Source organism: Lepidochelys olivacea, assembly GCF_965140295.1.
Source record: "Lepidochelys olivacea isolate rLepOli2 genome assembly, chromosome: 5".
In the NCBI taxonomy this organism is placed as follows: domain Eukaryota; kingdom Metazoa; phylum Chordata; order Testudines; family Cheloniidae; genus Lepidochelys; species Lepidochelys olivacea.
The window spans coordinates 42,256,464-42,276,620 of record NC_140415.1 but is presented as its reverse complement, the minus strand read 5'-3'; the positions used below and the strand labels follow the sequence as shown (position 1 = coordinate 42,276,620).

Below are 20,157 nucleotides of genomic sequence, written 5' to 3'. Positions count from 1 at the left end.
GAAAAAATGCTTTAGAACTGTTTTTGAATTACAGTAGCGCAGCAATGAAAGAATATGCTACAGGTACTGGATTCTTGTATGTAACCATTTTGAGTGCAAAATGTGTTTTTCATCAATATTTCATAAATTAGTTTTAATACATTCAATTAATGAGCACATGTAGTAGCTAGATTGATACAATACATTCCAATATCTTTGAAAGTACTGCTTTGGTCTAATGGGTAAAAATCACTTTGAAAACGTCCTTAAATAAAGTACAAATTTAGAACCCAATAATGTTCCATTTTAAGGCACTGATTCTGCAAAGGCATGCTTAATATGCAGGCTTAATTTTATACATGTGAGTGGTTCCATTTATATACACATATGTATGTCTCTATCTGTTGTATAAACAAATAGTCTCAAAGTCAATGTTTTTATATACTTTCGTGAGGGAGTGCTTCTTTTCATTTAATGATTATAACTATCTAATAAAACTATAAAAATGAAATTCTCACACAAAATCTACACTAAATAACATTAAGAACTTGACCTTGCTCACCCTGAAATCCCTGACTTATGCTGATTTATTTTAGTAAACAGTGCTAAGGCTGAAACATCAGTCTTAAGTCCCCAGTTACATCAGCCCCCACCTGGAGCATGGCACCACACTGGTATAGAAAAGGAGGAGACTGTAAGGCATTCTCTCCTCCCTTTTCCTCTCTCACAGCAATTAAAAAAAGATTGATAAAAGAGATTTGTATGGTCTGCTTACTGTAGGCAGTGTTGGGAACGTGGCATGCTTCTATCAGTGATGCCAGTGTTTATGCTATAGCCAGAAAGGAATGCTGATCAGCAAGAGTATTTCCTGGCAGCAAAATCTGTACTCGCTCAACACTGTTGTGGAGACTCTGAGGATACAAGGCGTGAAGCCCTGTTTGAAGATTTTTTTTTCTTTTTGAAATAGCTCAGCAGTTTATTTTCTTTCAAATAAACGTCATGGTAGCTAAGTGCAGGTAGCTAATACTGTACACTTATTGCGGAGTCTCAGAATAGTGGCTGAACCTACATGACATATTTCACTTAAACACAATGGGAATATTTGTTAAAGGAATTGTGCCCATTATTCAGCATTTCCTTGCTTTTATCTCTTTACTTGAAAACTCTGAAGTTATGTTGTTTGTGTTGGTTTTGTGCACAGGATAAATCTGTGGTTGAACTAAAATGTTAAACAAATGAAGGCTGTTTTCTCTATCACATCCCTTATTGGATGGTTCACTTAGTCATTTTTAGTATGAGACTGTACCAAATCCTAATATTTGATCCTGTAATTGTTGCAGTGAATTCTTTAAGAAGAAATATTAATAATGTTAGTATACTGAGTTGACAGCTTTCTATATAAAGTCTACTGTTGATTAATACTATAGTATTGTTTGGGTAATCTATCTCCTCCTTCCCATAAAGTGACTCTGACTTTAGCAAACCCCAATGGAGTCTGAGCAATTTTCTTTTTATTGTCAAAACAACATTAAAAATAGTGTGGAAACTTGTATAGGTCTATCTTTTATCACTGAATGTGCACAGGAGCAGTGTGTGTGCCTTTGAGGACAAACTACAGTCATTACATTTGAATACAACATTGTTGGTGTCACAGATGGTATCATCTTACTTTAGCAATATGATCTCCAGCTTGGTAGGGTCAACTCTGTGGAACTGGGCCTAGGCTTTGTGAATCTCTGTGCAAAACAAAAAAGCATAAAGACCCATCCAGTTTCTTTCCCTCCTAAGAATTGGATCCCATATCTTTGTAGATGTACGGCATCTTCTTCCTGGTAGCCTCTTGTCTGCCTGTGACCCAGCTGCTACCTCACATCTGAGGCTCTAAGAACCATGTTCTACATAGTTTCTCTTCCAAATATGAAACTTTAGAGGCTAAATACCCAATATGCTATACTACACATTATTTTTGCTATGGCAGATTGAGTTAATACTTTCAGCCTGAGTTGGGCTTTTGGCCCTACTTCCTCCCCTGTTTCAAAAATCTCTTCCTCTGATGAGCCTGAAAGCCAAAAAAAAAAAAAAAAAAAAGAGATATTTTGAAACTATCCATACCTTTACCCTCCTGGCAACTTTTAGCCTCCCATTGTGCCCCCTCAGCCCGCTCCATGATTAATTCTATAGCAACATAAAGTAGGTGCAAGAGTGTTGCTTGACCTAGTCACCTGTGTAGAAAAGTATGGGGGCATGAAGTGTCCTCTTGCTCCCTTGCATGGTCTGCTTCCATCACTGCTCACAGTGTGAGGGGAATAAACAACATAAAAGTTATACTCTCTCTCTTTCTCTCTCTCTCCCCCCAAAACAAAAGAATCTTTAATCATGCCCATTCATTTCTATAAGGTGTGGACTCGTAGCCTGAGACCATTAGTTTGTTATACCCAGGTACTGAACAGCTGTTTTTTCAAATAACATATATGACTGATTGAATAAAATGTGCAGGGAATGAATCTCCTCCTGTTGGGAGGGAAGATCCACAGCCATTAATTTTATTGCCTGGTATGGCAGCAGACCAAGTAAAACACATGTCCAACAACCTATGGAGAAGAGAGTTCTAGGGGGAAATTGAGATGCGCATGTGTATCTCCAAAGGGCAGAATTTGGCCCCTAGAATGTAAATGTTTTAAACAGAAAAACATTTGGAACTTCATTCACTTAAAGGGATAGTGTTTCTTTAGAAGAGTAAGAGCATGAAATTTCACATTCCACTGATAGTATTCCATCTCAGGACTTTATTTTATCTTTTAGAATTAAATACAAATCTAATGTGGTTTGCAAAAAACAAAGTGCTTTAAATAAGAGAATAACTTTCTACAGCCATAAAGGATTTAAGAAGAATTTGTTCTTATTATTGAGTTAGAGGCAGTTTCTCTTTTCCCATTAACAAACTGTACTGTTACTTCTTCAATAAAGTGCTGCACTGACATTGACACAGATGTGGCCCCTGCAATTAGTACCTTATCATGCCTAGAAATTTGGAACGTTTGTAATATTAAAGTGATTGGAATCCCTATAAATAATGATTTTATATATATAGCTTAATCCTTCAACTCTCTATATATTTATACTACAATAATCCTACTGAATCGAGTGGACCCCTTGTGTGAGAGTAAACACTACATATGTGAGTAAAGAATCAGGCCCATAGTGTTTTATACTGAGTAATCCAAGTATTTTTATAATCTATAGTTTAGACAAACTGCAGGAAAACTAGAAAATGCCATATATGGTATATTTTGTGCATTTTCAAGTGGTTGCACATACTTTTTTGGGCTGGAGACACTGAAGAGGCCCTGAGCACTTTTCTTAACTAGACACTTCTGTACTGTTGCCAGCTACTACTGTCCTCATTATTTAGGAAGTATATTTCTCGGCAATATGCTGTGTTTCTCCTTTTGTCACCAACAAATATGCTCTGCAACATGCATCCCCAGTACTGCCAGTATCCACCGGAAAGGCAATAGCATTGCTGTACGTATGTTTCTCTGGATTTTTCACATCCTTTCAAATAGTGAAAATGCATAGAAATATGTTCATGTTTTATTGCATATGTAAAAGAATCACTTTACCCACTGAATGACAGACCTGCTTTAGCGAGTCACTTGGCAGCTGTTTTCCAGTACACAGCAACACTATGTAACATTTTAGAATGCACAGTAGGAAGTATTGTATCCAGGGGAAAGTTATGTAGGCAGAAGTTAATTTCTTTGAATCTGCAGAGATTTGGCATAGCCTATGGTAGGGGTTAATGCAGAGGTGCAGTGGTCCAGTCGGAGTTCCTCGAGGCATGATGCCGCAAAACTCCCTCTGAGAGCATAGCAGTGAGGTCCTTTAAAAGAGTGCAGGATATGTTCCCCCAGTGTGGGGACATCTTTGCTGGTCTTTTCAAGGGAGAGGAAAGGGTTATAGCATCAGTGTTAGACTCTTAGTCTTTGTGCTCCTGAACTAAAAGACACTAATTTTTCTTAACCTCTGCATAGAGGCACAAAAGAGAGGCAAAAAACTTCTTTAATTTTCATGCATACTTGTGCAGAGCTGACCACAGGCCTTTCATTTTTAATATATTTAGGGCTGGATTTGGCTTTTAGGCACCAAGAGATGGTGTTCAAACTGTATTATCCCAGAAGTCGTCCCAGGAGTCATTGTTAGGTCTTACGGGAACAATTCTTTCTCTGCTTCCCCTTTGCTCAGAGGGTTCTTCTTAGAGTGTTTGCTCATGTCAAGTCAATGTAAGGTATGGGTGTGCCCATTTACACAGTTGCTGGAGATTCTTCCCCCAGGAGATTTTCTATAGGGCTGGCCTTAGTGTTCCCTGGAGCTCCATGCTCATGTGCTAGTATAAGAGGCTCTGCCAGCCCTGTGTCCTCTCAGTTCCTTCTTACTGCCTGTGATGGTTGTTGAAACAGCTTTCTCTCTTGTGCTTGCAAGTTCTCCCAGTGATTTTTTGGACTCAGTTGTTCTTGTGTAGGAGTTTAGTTGTTAGTTAATTAGTTAAACTGAATAGCAATCCCTATCACGGGATGTCGTCCAAGGGATGGGGTGTGCCCCAGTCCCCAGGTTTCAGACCGTGTGCCACCTGCCATAAGCCCATGCCAGTGAACGACTCGCATGCGAGCTGCTTACAGTGCCTCGGGGAAGCGCACATTAAAGACAAGTGCAAGATCTTCAGGAGCTTCAGGCCATGCAGGGACATTTCTCTGAAGGTCCTGTTAATAGAAGCGCCCTTGGACCTGCCTTGGAGCCGTCCCACTCCAATTTGGCTCCCAGCACTTTGGCCTTGATACAGAGGGCTCCCCCAATACTGGGACATTCTTGGTGCCAAGGAAGTGGCACAAGAAACAGTGTGCTGAAAGAGGGCACTCCCCTGTGCCAAAAAAGGATAAGAGGGGAGTGACTGATGAGGTGAGACCTGTACCAGGCCATTTGTCCTCCCCAAAGCCTCCACCCAGGGTGCCAAGCCGAGTCTGGACCCACCACCTTCTCCTCAGAGCTGTCGGGGCACCCTATGCTTGAGAGCCCCTTCGACACCTGAGGCTTTTCAGGCGGCAACGGACCTGATGGCTCCCCTAGTTCTGCCCACTCCCCGAGACTACCCACTGACCTTGGAGTCATTGAAGGCAGCTCCTTCCAGAGGGAAACCCCCCATAGGCCCGCTGTAATGGTCACCAACTCAGCACCAATCCCCAGCTTCATGACCTGCTCTCCAGCTTTGTGGCTCTGGTTGCCAGCTTTGCGACACCGGTCGCTGGAGCCACCTCACTGGTCCCCGACTCCCTGGCATCTCTCCCTGGTTCCGCATCACAGCCAGTGGTGGAAGCGACAATGGCTCTGCTGTGGTCTTTCAGGGAAGAATCCTCAGAAGAGGAATCCTCCTGCTGAGGAGACACTACTCATTTTATGCATCGGACTTCGGTGTTGTACCTGCCGCAGGTGCTTCCCCACCAGGGCAGTGGCCGATTCATTGGCAGGACTGCCTTCGATGCCAGGTCCTCATTCCCCCCTATGATCTGCGGCAGCATCTGAGAGGCAAGCCTCAGTGCAGCCCCGACCAGTACGGGATCCAGACTCGGACTCCGACCCTGGTACTGAGACCCCAGCAGTGGAGGCAACCCTGGTGTTGGAGGAGGACTCAGCCCCTCCTGCAGTGTTGGCATCTTCCTCATCATTCCCATGGGTGGTCATGGGTCCCTCCTACCCACTGTCTCTGGATGATTTATATAAAAAATAGTCTCTTCCTATAAGAAAAGTTAGTTGGCATTTTGAATGACTGAGACTAGCAATTTGGCATGAGATCAATATCCGGAACTACGTCTATTTCTTCTTTTATGAAGTAACATGTAGCTGAAAGTTGAAAGCGTCTGTCACAAGTATAAAATGAAATAATTTTCAAGTTTGCATTGTAGTAAAGCAAACCATTGATCACCTAAAGTTCAGAAAGGATTTACTATTCTTTATCAGAATGTGTTTTACGTTTAGTAGTCAGCATGAGCAGCCTAATGTATCCATTCCTTGGCTCTCTTTTCTGTAAACTCTTTAAACCATTACACTTCTTCCATATATGTGAGATATGGAAATGCATGGAATTGAAATACTTAAATCTATTATAGTAATTATTGTAATATAAGCTTCAGAAAAAACTTAAGTTGTTTTTTCCTCTTGTGAATTTCATTATTAACTAGGCTAATCTGAGGGATTAAGGAAGTACATTAATGAAAAGGAAAGCTACTGCAGATACATTTATTAAGTTTGGATCAAGTATTTGCTTTCCATTTAAGACTTTTAAAAAAATTCATGGACAGGACCGGCTTGCTCTCCTAGTGTAAAACCTGTGCAAGGGATGACTGGAGGAGAAAATCTCTTCAAGGATTTCCTTGCAGAGATCCCTTGACATCATCCCTTGGGGTAATGGGGAGGGCTGGGTTTGGTCTCCTGTGAAAATGGCTAAAGGGACTGGCCACAAGACTGGTGGATCCTAGAGAGGATTATTCAGGCCACAGAAGGCACCCTGCAAACACAGATCTTTTCCTCTTATGCAGAAGGTCAGTCACCTCACTGGCTCCATTCCCTCCACCCTGGCTCCTGCGGAGAGTCATCCATTGGTCTGGGGTCCATGCTGGGGGGAGGACGTGGAGACTGGGCAGGCTGAGGGAGGATTGGGTGATCTGGAAAGGATACACTTTGTCTTTTCCACACACCCTGGCCCCATGGAGATTCACTGGAAAAGATAATACAGCATAAATCTGTATTATCTTTTCTACAGAACCCACCTAGTGGAAGTCCCAGGGCATCTATAGTCAGTGGAAGTCTCTGGTAGCACAGCTCCAATGGAGCCAAGCAGGTGTCACTGCTGGGAGCCAGAGCTGGTGTGGAAGCCCAGAGCCTCTGTGAAGATGGTGCTGGCCTCTCATAGATATCTTGGGATTTACCAGGTTTCGGGGAAGGACCAGGGCCAGAATAACTCTCCTGTGGGCCTGGGGCTATTAGATTTGTCGGGCCCCTATATACAAGTCTTTTTCCTAATTTAAAACAAAATGATTGCAATTATGGCATCATGGCTATTAACACTATACTAAACTTGCCTTTTAATTAACATAAAGCCATTCTGTGATTACATTTGAGTCTTAAAACATGTAGAATATAGTTAATTCAAAACACCCTACTTCTTACCTTAGAACAGCTGTTATATTAGTTTCTTTCTGGGAGGGAGTTTGGGTGCAGGAGGGGGCTCCAGGCTGGGGCAGAATGTTGGGGTGCAGGAGAAGGTGAGGACTGCGGGGTCTGGGAGGGAGTTTGGGTGCAGGAGGGGATTTTGACCTGGGGCAGGGGGTTGGGGTGCAAGAGGGGGTGTGAGAGTAGGCTCCGGCTCGGAGGCGCTTACCACAGGTGGCTCCTGGCCTGCGATGCAGCAGGGCTTAGGCCGGTTGCCGGCCTATCTGCCATAGCCCCACGCCATTCCCGGAAGTAACCAAACAAATGGTCACCAGATTTTTTTTTAATATTGAAAAATGTATTTTTCCATAGCCTTGTTTTCAGAAATGGCTGAACTGTTTTGGCTGAAATTTTATATATATATATATTGTGGACCAATTGCTTTTGGCATTTTGCATTGCTTAATTTTAGATTTCTCAGTTATTTACTTTATTAAGACCCAAACTCTTTATTGCATGTGTGTTGCTGGTTATATCTGTCCAAACATTTAAAAGGCTGTACCTAGTCAGACAAGGTATTTACACCAACTGCTGAACTGAGCCAGAGAATTACACATTTTATAATGTTGCTATGTTTTAATCAGTTTTAACCCAAAGAAACCAGTATGGTTGTGAATTATGACTAAATATGTAATTAGATTGTAGAACTTAGAGTTTAGCAGACAAATTAAGAATCAAGACGGGAAATTCAATCAGCACTTTGGCCTTAATTTCCATTATTGTAATTTATTTAATTTTATTTGTCTGTTTATTCTTTTGTACACATTTGTGAGCTAAAGCCCTGAAATACAGCCCAGGTTTTCACCCTTACCTCTGAACTTCCGGGCTTCTTCAGGTGTAAATTGGACCCTTAACATTTCTTACACATAGATTTTTGTAGCTGAAAGGAATAAAACAGACTCTGGGAATTAAGGGAACATGGAACAATAAAGAAGCTAGAATGTTATTCTGAAAAACTGCTTACTACATGGCAAATTCAACCAGCAGGTGTTTTGCAGCTAATTAACAAGAGCATTATGTGAGTGGAATGTTTTCTAATCACTAAAAAGGGAGTTATTTTTCATTTGTGATGCAGTTAGCTGAGCTGTGATTTTCAGTTGATTAGCAGGTGTCTTCAGATTTAGTTTATAAAATTTGTGTGTGCGCAGTGACAGGGATAGAGAGGTGGGGGAAGGTATATCCACAGACTGCCTAATCCGTTCCAGATGGCCACAATAAGTTTTATTTAATACCAAATCCAGAAAAGTGACCCGTATCACAAAATAAAGTCCAGACTTTTGTGTTTTTAACTGAAGGAAAATTTTAAGGTTTCATTTAACACTGGAGATGCACCATATGACTAAACAAATATATACTTTATCTCAATTTAAAATGAAAACTTTGAACCTAATCCTGAAAACACTTTATCTTAACTCATGTAAACAAACACACTAAACTCAATGGGACTGCTCATTGAGTAAAACCACTCACATGAATAATTTTTGGCAGGATTCAGCCCAAAATTAATCACTCAAAGCAAGACTGCCTCACTGTTTTGTAGGTATGTTGTTGGGTAGAAGGTAAGGTAGCTTTTCCCATTCTTGTACACCCTGCTAAAGACTAGGCACAAATGTATTCCTTGGACTTGTGGGAGCAAGGACTTCTCTCCTCACTTCCTCAGATCGCTCTGTACTGCAATGGGGCTGGACAGAAAGCAAGGCCTCCTCTTTCCCCACTGCACCGACTCACTGAGGAGGACTGGTACAGCCAGAAAAATAAGATGCACCTTTAGATGGGGTGTAGCAGTAGGCATGCTCTTCTTACGTGCTGGGGAGCTTGAGAATGCCTAACAGTGACCCATCGGGGTGATGCAGCTCCCACATTGTCCTCAGTTTAAGGCTGTGTCAGAATGGGACAACTGAATGATTAAAATGATTAAAATGGCAGCCGGTATCAAGTGGAGTGCCCCAAGGGTCGGTCCTGGGGCCGGTTTTGATCAATATCTTCATAAATGATCTGGAGGATGGTGTGGATTGCACTCTCAGCAAATTTGCGGATGATACTAAACTAGGAGGAGTGGTAGATACGGTGGCAGGTAGGGTTAGGATACAGAGGGACCTAGACAAATTGGAGGATTGGACCAAAAGAAATCTGATGAGGTTCAACAAGGACAAGTGCAGGGTCCTGCACTTAGGACGGAAGAATCCAATGCACCGTTACAGACTAGGGACCGAATGGCTAGGCAGCAGTTCTGCGGAAAAGGACCTAGGGGTGACAGTGGACGAGAAGCTGGATATGAGTCAACAGTGTGCCCTTGTTGCCAGAAGGCCAATGGCATTTTGGGATGTATAAGTAGGGGCATAGCCAGCAGATCGAGGGACGTGATCGTTCCCCTCTATTCGACATTGGTGAGGCCTCATCTGGAGTACTGTGTCCAGTTTTGGGCCCCACACTACAAGAAGGACGTGGAAAAATTGGAGAGAGTCCAGCGAAGGGCAACAAAAATGATTGGGGTCTGGAACACACGACTTATGAGGGAGGCTGAGGGAACTGGGATTGTTTAGCCTAAAGAAGAGAAGAATGAGGGGGGATTTGATAGCTGCTTTCAACTATCTGAGAGGTGGTTTCAAAGAGGATGGTTCTAGACTATTCTCAGTGGTAGAAGATGACAGGACAAGGAGTAATGGTCTCAAGTTGCAGTGGGGGAGGTTTAGGTTGGATATTAGGAAAAACTTTTTCACTAGGAGGGTGGTGAACCACTGGAATGCGTTACCTAGGGAGGTGGTAGAATCTCCTTTCTTAGAAGATTTTAAGGTCAGGCTTGATAAAGCCCTGGCTGGGATGATTTAATTGGGGATTGGTCCTGCTTTGAGCAGAGGGTTGGACTAGATGACCTCCTGAGGTCCCTTCCAACCCTGATATTCTATGATTCTATGAAAGTACATTGGGATAAGACAGCAGTAGAAACTAATTATTCTGTGAATAGCAATGGTATTAAAGCCTGGTTTAGGTTAGAAATAAAACTTGTTCCTGTTACACACTGAGCTTACTACAGAAGAAAAAAAAATCAATGAAAAACTCTTTTGTGTGCTGCACTTTTTTTTAATCAGGCATTTACCTTCTGACTCTGAGTCTCACAAAGGGTCATAAAACTATTCAAATGATAGTTTTTCCAGGAAATGTGTTTGGTTGTAATAGTTCGGAATATCTGTTAGAACATTCAGTTAATACTTGGCCAGATATCTAAGCAATGACTTTTTAGCAGTCCGAAATGTCGTATTTTTGTCTTCTTTTTTAAAGAACATAGACTTGTGTAAAATAATTTTTTTTGATACTCTAAATCAAAATCCTAACATTTTTTCTTTTTTTTTTTTCTTTCTCTTCCCCATACTTAGAGGCAAAGTACTAATTTTATTTTCATGAGTTACAGTGACTGGCAGAATAATGCATCTGCTAGTGAATAGCTCTGCTTCTCCTTCTTAATAATCCAGAAAAACATATTAGGCCAATTTAATCCTTGGATTTTCACCAAAAATGAATTTGGTAAGTGACTGCAATCTCTTGCATAAATTCTGCCTCTCACCACACATAACTATATACTGCATTTTCATTTTTCTTCACTTTTTCAACATCAGCATGAACAATTTACTGCAACTTTATGACCAGATTTTATTAGATTGCTTGTGTATAAGAACACATTTAAAGTGTATGTTTTTACTTAAAAGATTGTATATTAATTGCAAATTAATTCTAGTGATTAACTGCTAGCCCATTTAACTTTAGTTCAGCAGTCTGAAGTTTGTGCTAGTTGAGAGACTTATCTTAACATAGATAATGATCATTCATGCTTTGAGGTCAATGGCAAAATTCTGATTGAATTTAAGGGGGGTAGGATTGAGTTTGGGGACATATTATGTTCACTTTACTAATAAAAATAGCCCCACTGAAGATGAGCAAGATTTGGTCCAGGTTACTTAGCCAATTCTTAAAATATTTTAACATAGCTTTACAAGATACTGAAATTAAATATGTGTGCGTGTACGTATGTGTATGCGAGCCTTGAAATAAATAAATATATATGTTAAATATATGCCCTTAAATAAATATACACAATGTGCCTTGAACATTTTTAAATTAGGACTGGTGTTTTCTTTTTAATTGATTTACATCTATCGTTACATTGTACTCACTGCTGTTCTTGATTAAAAGCCGTTTAAGTGAAGATAGATCACTTCTGAATTAATTGTGAAACTGTGTTCCATGTGTTCTAAATAGTTTCCAATGTGATTAGCACTGCTTACAGATGAGCGTTTGGGCTTGCTTTATGAGTTGTGGTCAGAGTTAGTTCAGACCAAAGAGGTGACCCTTAACAGGAAATGTCTGGATATTTTCTAGTCAGAGAGCAGGTGCGAGTAGGCAGGAGCAGAGGATATTGAGTTGTCTTAAGTAGAAAACTACCTCCCAGCTCATGACTGGAATTGTGGCTGCTTAGTTTCACCATTACGCTATAATATGGAATACAGCTTGGAAGGTTATTCTGTCTTTAAAGGAACTGAATGATAAAGATATAATTCTTTATTAAAAAAAAAGCAAAAATTCCTATAGTTGAGTGTTATCAGTTTCATAATTGTGCATCATTATTTTAAAATGAAGATGGTTGTGCAGTCTGTTAATTGGTACTAATGTTTATTCAATGATAATTGTTAAAGATCTGTTTTACAGTAGATAAGATAATGTGCTTCTGTTTAAACTCATGTCAAAACATGTTTAAACAAAAGAATTTTGATAAGAAACTAAGCTGGCAGCCTCTGATACTTACACAATTTTTTTTTCTTTGCTTAACTTTGAGATGTAATGTTAGTATTCTGAGATAGTAAATGTTAGTGTGGAAAACACTCACATTTGTTTACAAGTAACATATACTCAAATTAAAATGATAAAGAGGGAACACATACATACTTTTCTGAACTGACATTCTGAGCTTTAGAAAAGCATATACAGCACATTCTCGTGTGTGTGAAGTAAACATGTTAAAGAAGGTTATGAGTGCAATAGAAATATAGGAACAAATACGTTTTTAGCAGTTAGCTCTGCAAGCGTTTTTACAGAGTTTATAGTTACATTTATTAATAGAAATTGTTTCTAAAGTTATAAGGAGACACTAAACATATTTTGGTCAAATCCTGTACTCTGCTTAAATTAGTGCCTTTCAGAGAGAATAAAGGTGGAAGAGTCTGGCCCACTGCAAAGAATTATGTATATAGTTATTTGGTAGTCCGTTCAACAACAGGCATGATCTGTGTGACGCTGCTCTTTCCACTATGTTATATTCTCTCTCCTTTTACCATCCTCTTTATTTTTCTTCCTTTCTGTTGGTGCCCTATAAACTGGTCATTGTTGGGTCATGGGATTATGACAGCCTGCCCAATGGGAATGTGACATCAGTGGTAAATTTGGTGATTATTAACCTTTATAATTTTATTCACCTGCATTTGTATCTTATCTTTCTGGTGTTAATTTTAGCCTATAGGATGCTAGGGAATTCTCTGTTATTTTGGAGTGGTATCTCATCATGTTTAGATCTTGTTGCTCAATAGGCAAGTTTCCATGAGATCACCAACAGACCTAGGCAAATAATGGATTCTTCGGTTCTTTCACAATTTTGAAAAGTTAAAAAAAAATATCTTGGAGCAGATAGTTTAACTCTTGATTTGCTAATGGTTATTAATCCAAAATAGTGTCTTTAAATGTACAAAGAGTTCCATTTCTTTATTAATTTGAACCAGGGATGCTGTAGTCCAGCACTGGAAAGAAAAAGACTGAATGCTTTGTTGCTGTGTATACGAACTTCAAAGAACTGAAGCTTGCTACATGCTCCCATTTTTTTTAACTTTTCAAAATTGTGAAAGAACTGAAGAATCCATTATTTGCCTAGTTGTGTTGGTGATCTTACTGAAAGTATCAGAATTTTTCACTTTTAAGTTCTTTTAATGATCTAAAATAACAGTAGCAAGATAAGGTAGGTGGGATAATATATTTTATTGGCAAAAAGAACAGGAGTACTTGTGGCACCTTAGAGACTAACAAATTTATTTGAGCATTAACTTTCTTGGGCTAAAACCCACTTCATTGGATGCATGCAGTAGAAAATTCAGTAGGAAGATTTTATATACACAGAGAACATGAAACAATGGGTGTTACCATACACACTATAATGAGAGTGATCAGTTAAGGTGAGCTATTACCAGCAGGAGAGAAAGAGAGAGAGAGAGAGAAAAAAACCTTTTGTAGTGATAATCAAGATGGGCCATTTCCAGCAGTTGACAAGAATGTGTGAGGAACGCGGGACAGGGGGTGGGGCGCGGGCAGGCGCGGAATAAACATGGGGAAATAGTTTTACTTTGTGTAATGACACATGCATCCGATGAAGTGGGTTTTAGCCCACGAAAACTTATGCTCAAATAAATTTGTTAGTTTTTAAGGTGCCACAAGTACTCCTGTTCTTTTTGCGGATACAGACTAACATGGCTGCTACTCTGAAACCTATCTTTTATCGGTGAAAGAGAGAAGCTTTCTAGCTACACAGAGCTCTTCTTCAGGTCTGGGAAAGATGGAACACATTGTTTAGCATAAGTAGTTAGCACATATTTTAAGGGACCATTCAAAGTGAAAAGGCCTTTTAACACCCCTAAAGTCAAAAAAGGGGGCTTAGTGGGTTACAGATTGTTGTAATCAGTCATAAACCCAGTGTCTTTATTAAGACCATGATTTTTTGTGACTAGAAAAGTTATATCCTGGCACTAACATGGCTACAACAACACTGCAAACATAAAACATAAATATTTTCTTTACACCATGTACCAGAATCTCTTACCCTATAAATGTGTAAAAAGATATTATTAGAAATAGTTAAAAGGATATCCCTATTGTATATGTTTCAAATTATAAACTACTCTCAGGAGCTATTTTTAGAAACACCATGAAGACTAGACATGAGAAATTCTTGGTAACTCTTATACAGCACTTTTCATCAATCAATCTCAAAGTGCTTTACAAAGGAGGTCAATAAATGAGAGTTTATATTTTATAATGTCAAAAATATATAATCTATAACCTATAAATTCACTGGTGCTGTATAATATAAGAAGAGAAGAGAGTGCTAGTCCTGTGCCCTACATGCCTATTTGCTGGTCCCAAGAAAACAGAAATGTCATACCCTTGTGATATGAGCCAGGATTTAGAGGTGGGCGATCAGGGTGATTGGTTAGGTGCCAACTTCCATGGGTACCAAATTAAGTGCAGGGGGACGGGAGGGCAACATTGTGTGGCTGTTTGTTTTGGTTTATTTGGTTGGGGATGCTGAAAATGTTTTCCACCTTGGGTGGCAAAACACCTGGTGCCAGCCCGGGCCAGGGGGAGAACTGCCAGCCTAAGGTTTTTAAATGTTTAAAGAAATGTATGTTTTGGGAAGATTTGAGAGACATTTCAGTTATTATTGAATAGGAAGAGAGGGTAAAAATCACTTTTCTCAGTATAAAAATATATTCTTGCAACCATTGTTTAAATAGCTGAATAGCTGAAGTTGGCCAGGTGTGGGTGGCAGGTCTCTGGGCCCAGAAGAGGGTCCCCGATAAACTCCTAATCCCCATGCAGGTGAACGGAACCCTGGTCAACTGGGGATGGCCCTGGTCAACTGGGGATGTAGCCAAACACTTGTCCAAGCCAGCCTGGTAGAATTCCCAGATCCAGCAGAAACAAAATAGTCACCTACAATGCATCCATGGGGACGTGCGGCTGTACCTAACCACCAGGGTACCAGGGAGGCCATCTGGCATGAGGAACTATGTTGAGTCAGACTAGCCCTGAAGCTGGCCTACCCTGTGATCTTGGGACATGACTGGCAATTGCTTCGTCTGGTCTTGCAAGAGTGGAACAAGCACCCCACAGACATAAGGAGAATGGAGTCACCAAAAGGGTGCTCCTGGGCCACCAAAATCCTTCTGACCAGCCCAAGATGCAAGTTTGAAGCCACCCCATGAAAGGGACCCCAGAGGAGGACGGACGGGGTGGCTGGACATAGATAGGGACTTCCTGAAGGAACAAAGGGAGGACCCAACCCTAAGCTGGGCTTGGGAACAAGTGGTGGACCTGGACCCTCGTGACATTTGAACAAGTCACCACTGCTGCCCAGTGGCCTCCAGAACACTGGGCTAACCTCTTGGCTCTGTATTTGACCAGCCCAGATGACCTACCAAAAGCTAGACCCCCTATGAGGCGTTGGAATACAACAAAGTGAAGGTGGCCATCCTGGACCAGACCAGCATCAGTTCTGAGACACACTGCAAATTATTCAGCCATGAATGGCACCCGCTTGGAGCCAGGCCTAAGGCAGTAGCCCAGCAACTCCAGGATTACTGCTCGCGATGGCTGGAACCAGAGAAGCTGACCAGTGTCCAAGTGGCGGAGATGGCTGTGCTGGAGCAGATTACCCAGATCCTTCTCAGTGGGGAGAAGGAATGGGTGCAGCAGCACCAGCCTGCGACCCTTGCTGAGGCCCTCTCCTTAATGAAAGGTTACCTGACTAACGAGGTGTTGGGGCAGAAGACCCGTAAACCAAGGATCCAGGGAAACCAGGGTCGCCCAACCAAGCGGGGACCACGCATAACTCAGGTAAGGAGCTCCCGACGCCAACTCAGGCCACCTGTGACCATGACAACCTCTGGCCGGAGCTACATGGGGATCAGTCGACACTGTCACCCAGCACTATTCCTTAGTGAGATCTCAAGATCTGATGCCAACCTTGACAGAGCTGTCCTGTAATCATTCTTTAAAGAGGACTCCTAGCATCCACCTCCTGGCTCTGAGGTCTCTTAGATTTCGCTCTGGTGATTAGCAATCTGGACAATCACTCAAAGAAGAAAGAACAGTTACTTAACCTACAGTTTTTGCAGTTTTTTGAGATGTGTTGCGCACATGGATTCCATGACCTGCTTCCCTTCACCTCTACTTCGGAGCCCTATACCATCTGTATTCTGTATGGGTGAAGGAATGACGGATATTTGGGCTCACACTGCCCAGTATGCCCTCAGTTGGGGGTCCTGGGTCACAAAGTCATCCAGGGCACAGTCATGGCCCCAGTGGACACTGCTGTCTAAAATAATCAGATTTTGTGTGCATTGGGTGTGTGCATACCACAAGTGGAATCTATGTGAACAATACATCTTGAAGAACTACAGTTACTGTAGGGTAACAGTTCTTTTTCTGCCTTAAGTTAATATATATAGGATACCAAATGTTTCAGTTCATGGGCCATCATGACAGATGCTAATACTGCAGTGATGAAAGCCATATAAGTACCTATTAGTAGATAGTTACCATTTGATATTAGAATCATAGTATATCAGGGTTGGAAGGGACCTCATCTAGTCCAACCGCCTGCTCAAAGCAGGACCAATCCCCAGTTTTTGCCCCAGATCCCTAAATGGCCCCCTCAAGGATTGAACTCACAACCCTGGGTTTAGCAAGCCAATGCTCAAACCACTGAGCTAGCCCTCTCCCCTACTCTCTGAGGGCTTGTGTACATGCTGGGGTAATGTACACTGTGGGTGATTTCTAAGTGCAGTAAAATGTTGTGCATTAATTGGTCCACGTATATCCTGCTGCTGGCATAACATGTTAGTGCACTTTAGAAATCACAGCCCTATAGTGCATATTACCTCACCATGTAGACAAGTCCTGAGACTGTTCTGTGGGATATGTGAACCATTTCTTTGATGAATCACTGGCCTTAATCCGGTTCCTAGAAGACAGGTGCCCACATTACAGAACTCATTACCGTGGTTGGCACTCTTTTTGGCAGTCAAACTATACACACCCCAGAATTAATGGACACAGAACCTGAACTATTTTCTCCACCTTAAACTATACATTTCCAAGAATTAATGTACATGGTATCTGTACTATTTTCACAACAGTATATCTATTTAAGGTTGCCCTATTTAAGTTGAGGATAAAGCACATTTGTGAAATGGTGTGGGGAAGCTTGCACCGCTAGTCTGAATGCTGTGCACATTCTGCAGGTAAATGGAAATCATAATTTTCTAGTAAAGTCTATCTAGTGCCTTCAATGAGTAATAATACACTGACTTAAGAATACTTAGAAATGTAAAGAACAATAATAACCAAAAATGTGTACTTTTGCAGATTACTAAATAACTATGTATGTAACTCTTTTAATTTACATCCTCTTTTCAGTTATCCAAAATAAAGAAAATGGTTTGAGCAATTATGAATTTTTCATCTTCATAATAATTTAAACTTTATAAGATTAACTTTGATCCAGTGCCAAGGTTCATTTTCTATCCCACTAAATTTCTCTGCAGTACAGTGAGATGTGTAGTTTTGTAAAACGTGTCTTCTAATACTTGCTGTGTGGTCATATTCTGTCTTTAAACATCCATTGTTATCCTGAATTGTATGTAATCTAACTATTTTTACTCAGGAATAAAGCAGTTTAAATTAACAAACATTACTTTTTTTTCCTATAGTTATTAAAATGTGTTTTAATGGGATGCAACTTTTCTTTTAGTAGATATTTTAGGTTCTGTGTAATTATCAGGCCATCTAAAATGCCAAATCATAGCATCAGTCATTGGATTAAGAAGAAAAAGAAGAGTACTCAGGTCATGTAGTTAAATTATCAGTTATCATAAGCTTTGTTGATTGGATTTCTTCCAAACTTGGCATGTAGTTATCTCATGTGACTTACAGTTAACACACGTTCTGTTATTTTTATAATCAATGTGTTGTTTCTGCTAAGAAGGCAGTGGTGGTAGACTTTTATAACTGCACAGATTCTCACAGAGATCAGTGGGATGGCAGCCAGGCATAAGGTTCTGTCTGAGTGGATTGCTTTGCAAGATCAGGGACTAAGCTAGGAAACAAGTGAGAGTTGGCACAAGCTTAATTTACATAACTAATTGTCACTTACTAGGAGGGGATAAATCACCAAAATATGGTGTCTTCCCTATTACCACTATACGGCTAACTTCAAAATAGGGTATGTATGTTCCTGAGGGAGCAGGGAGTGCTTCGTGACCACTCAGTGCTGATATCAGCTGAATCGCTGGTGCACATGCTGTAACATTATGGTGATAGCAACAAGTGATAGTAATGAATCATAACACTATCATGATTTTACTTTTTTACATTTCATGTCAGTTCTGTCTCTAGAAGCACTAAGAAACAGATGTAAATTACAGCATTTGTGTGGCTAGAAGTCAAGAACTAGTCTTTTATTGTTCAGGAATAGTACATTGATCTACTAACTCTGAAACTTCAGGCCAGTGAAACTCAGTGTTTCCCAGAAATGATTGCAATCAGCCTTGAGAGAGGTATCATATTTATACAAACCTTACTGGACCCTTTAAATGGAAGATCTTTTGGATGGCTTTGACAGTGCAATTGGAGAGGTTTTCATACTTCAACCAGATTACATGCAATTTTCCCATTTATTTCTATTGGCAGCTTGGAAAAGGGATTGCTAAGTGATGGGATAAATAAGGTGAAAAAAGGTACAGCAAGTTCTATAACTTACACATCAATTTAGCTGTAATGAAAGATATTGCTTACATTGTAATCTTAGTACATTTAATCCTATTTTAAAATTGGAAGAGTGTAGGTAATGATGATAAATATTCATTGTCCAAATTATTTTAGAACAAACCTCTACCCTACTAGCTCTTTGAACCTCCTGCCAAATGGAGTGATATATTATGCAATCCTGGAAAATATATTTGGAAACCTCCATTGCCAAGGTAGTCTGTTTGATGTTGTGTGGTACAGGGGTTTTCAGTGGCGGTTTTTCTAATTTTTTTTATATTATCTACACATGTAAAATGTAATGCAATGACCTTATTAAGCTTTTATTAAAAATCCACCACTTCCCGGACAGGTAATTATAACATCAGATGTTAACATATTATAAGGTTATTTCTGTTGAAAACCATAGCAACGTTTTATTTTAAAAAGGCAAATATTTTAAGTTACAGTACAAAATTAAATTCCTTCGCTAGTTAACAGAATGTATTATATAGTGACACCCCATGCAAAAGTGCACTTTTCTGATACCAGCTCATTAAAAAACAGCTATGAGTAGAATTAGTGCAGTTTATTCAGATTAAAGGCCTATATATTCTCCCTTGCTAACCATAATTAAACTTTATCAATTTTCAACTGTTTCTATGCCACTAATCTTTTTCTGAAATAAGAGTTTGGAATTTTTGGCCACCACTTAATTTGACAGTCATGAAAATAGCTAGGGTGGATTGATGTAAAACGTTATTTAAATTACTGTGTTTAATCCTGATTTAAATCAGCAAGCAGGAACCCTGGATTTCAATAACTGATTTTAATCTTGTGTTCCATTTGTACTTCAGTTATTTTCGTAAAGAAAGGTTCATTTTCTCTGATTGGTAACCATTAAAACATGTTGGTTTGCAACCAAATATAGCCTTTATACTAAATTTGGAACTACTTTCTGCTAACTAGGAGGATACACTATGCCTATATGCATTTATTTAATCAATTATATAACTTACATTTATTCAAGATTCTTAATTTGTAACATTTTTTCTTATGTTAGAAAATGGTGAATGATGCATTTATTATTTGCTAGATGATGAGTTTTTACTTAGGATTTGTGTCAAACTGCATTTGGATAGAAATTGGAATTTGATTAAAAAAATACAAAACCAGCATTTTAAGATACCTTTTATTATTTAATAAAACTACCTTTAAATGTGCTGGATATATAAGGAGAAAAATACATTTATCAAAACATGTGTTGCATTTCAAACAAACTGATTTAATAAACAATAGAAGGATTATCTGTAGTTAGTGAATGGAAAGAATGCCTCTGGTCACTATAGGCCAGTTT

General features: G+C 39.9%; 1 protein-coding gene across 3 annotated transcripts in view; it reads left to right on the top strand.

Moving 5' to 3' along the window:
- Positions 1 to 20,157, top strand: part of ADAMTS6 (ADAM metallopeptidase with thrombospondin type 1 motif 6) — a gene marked incomplete at its 5' end in the record, with an annotated part of 323,894 nt that overhangs the window by 45,848 nt on the left and 257,889 nt on the right. The window lies entirely within an intron of this gene.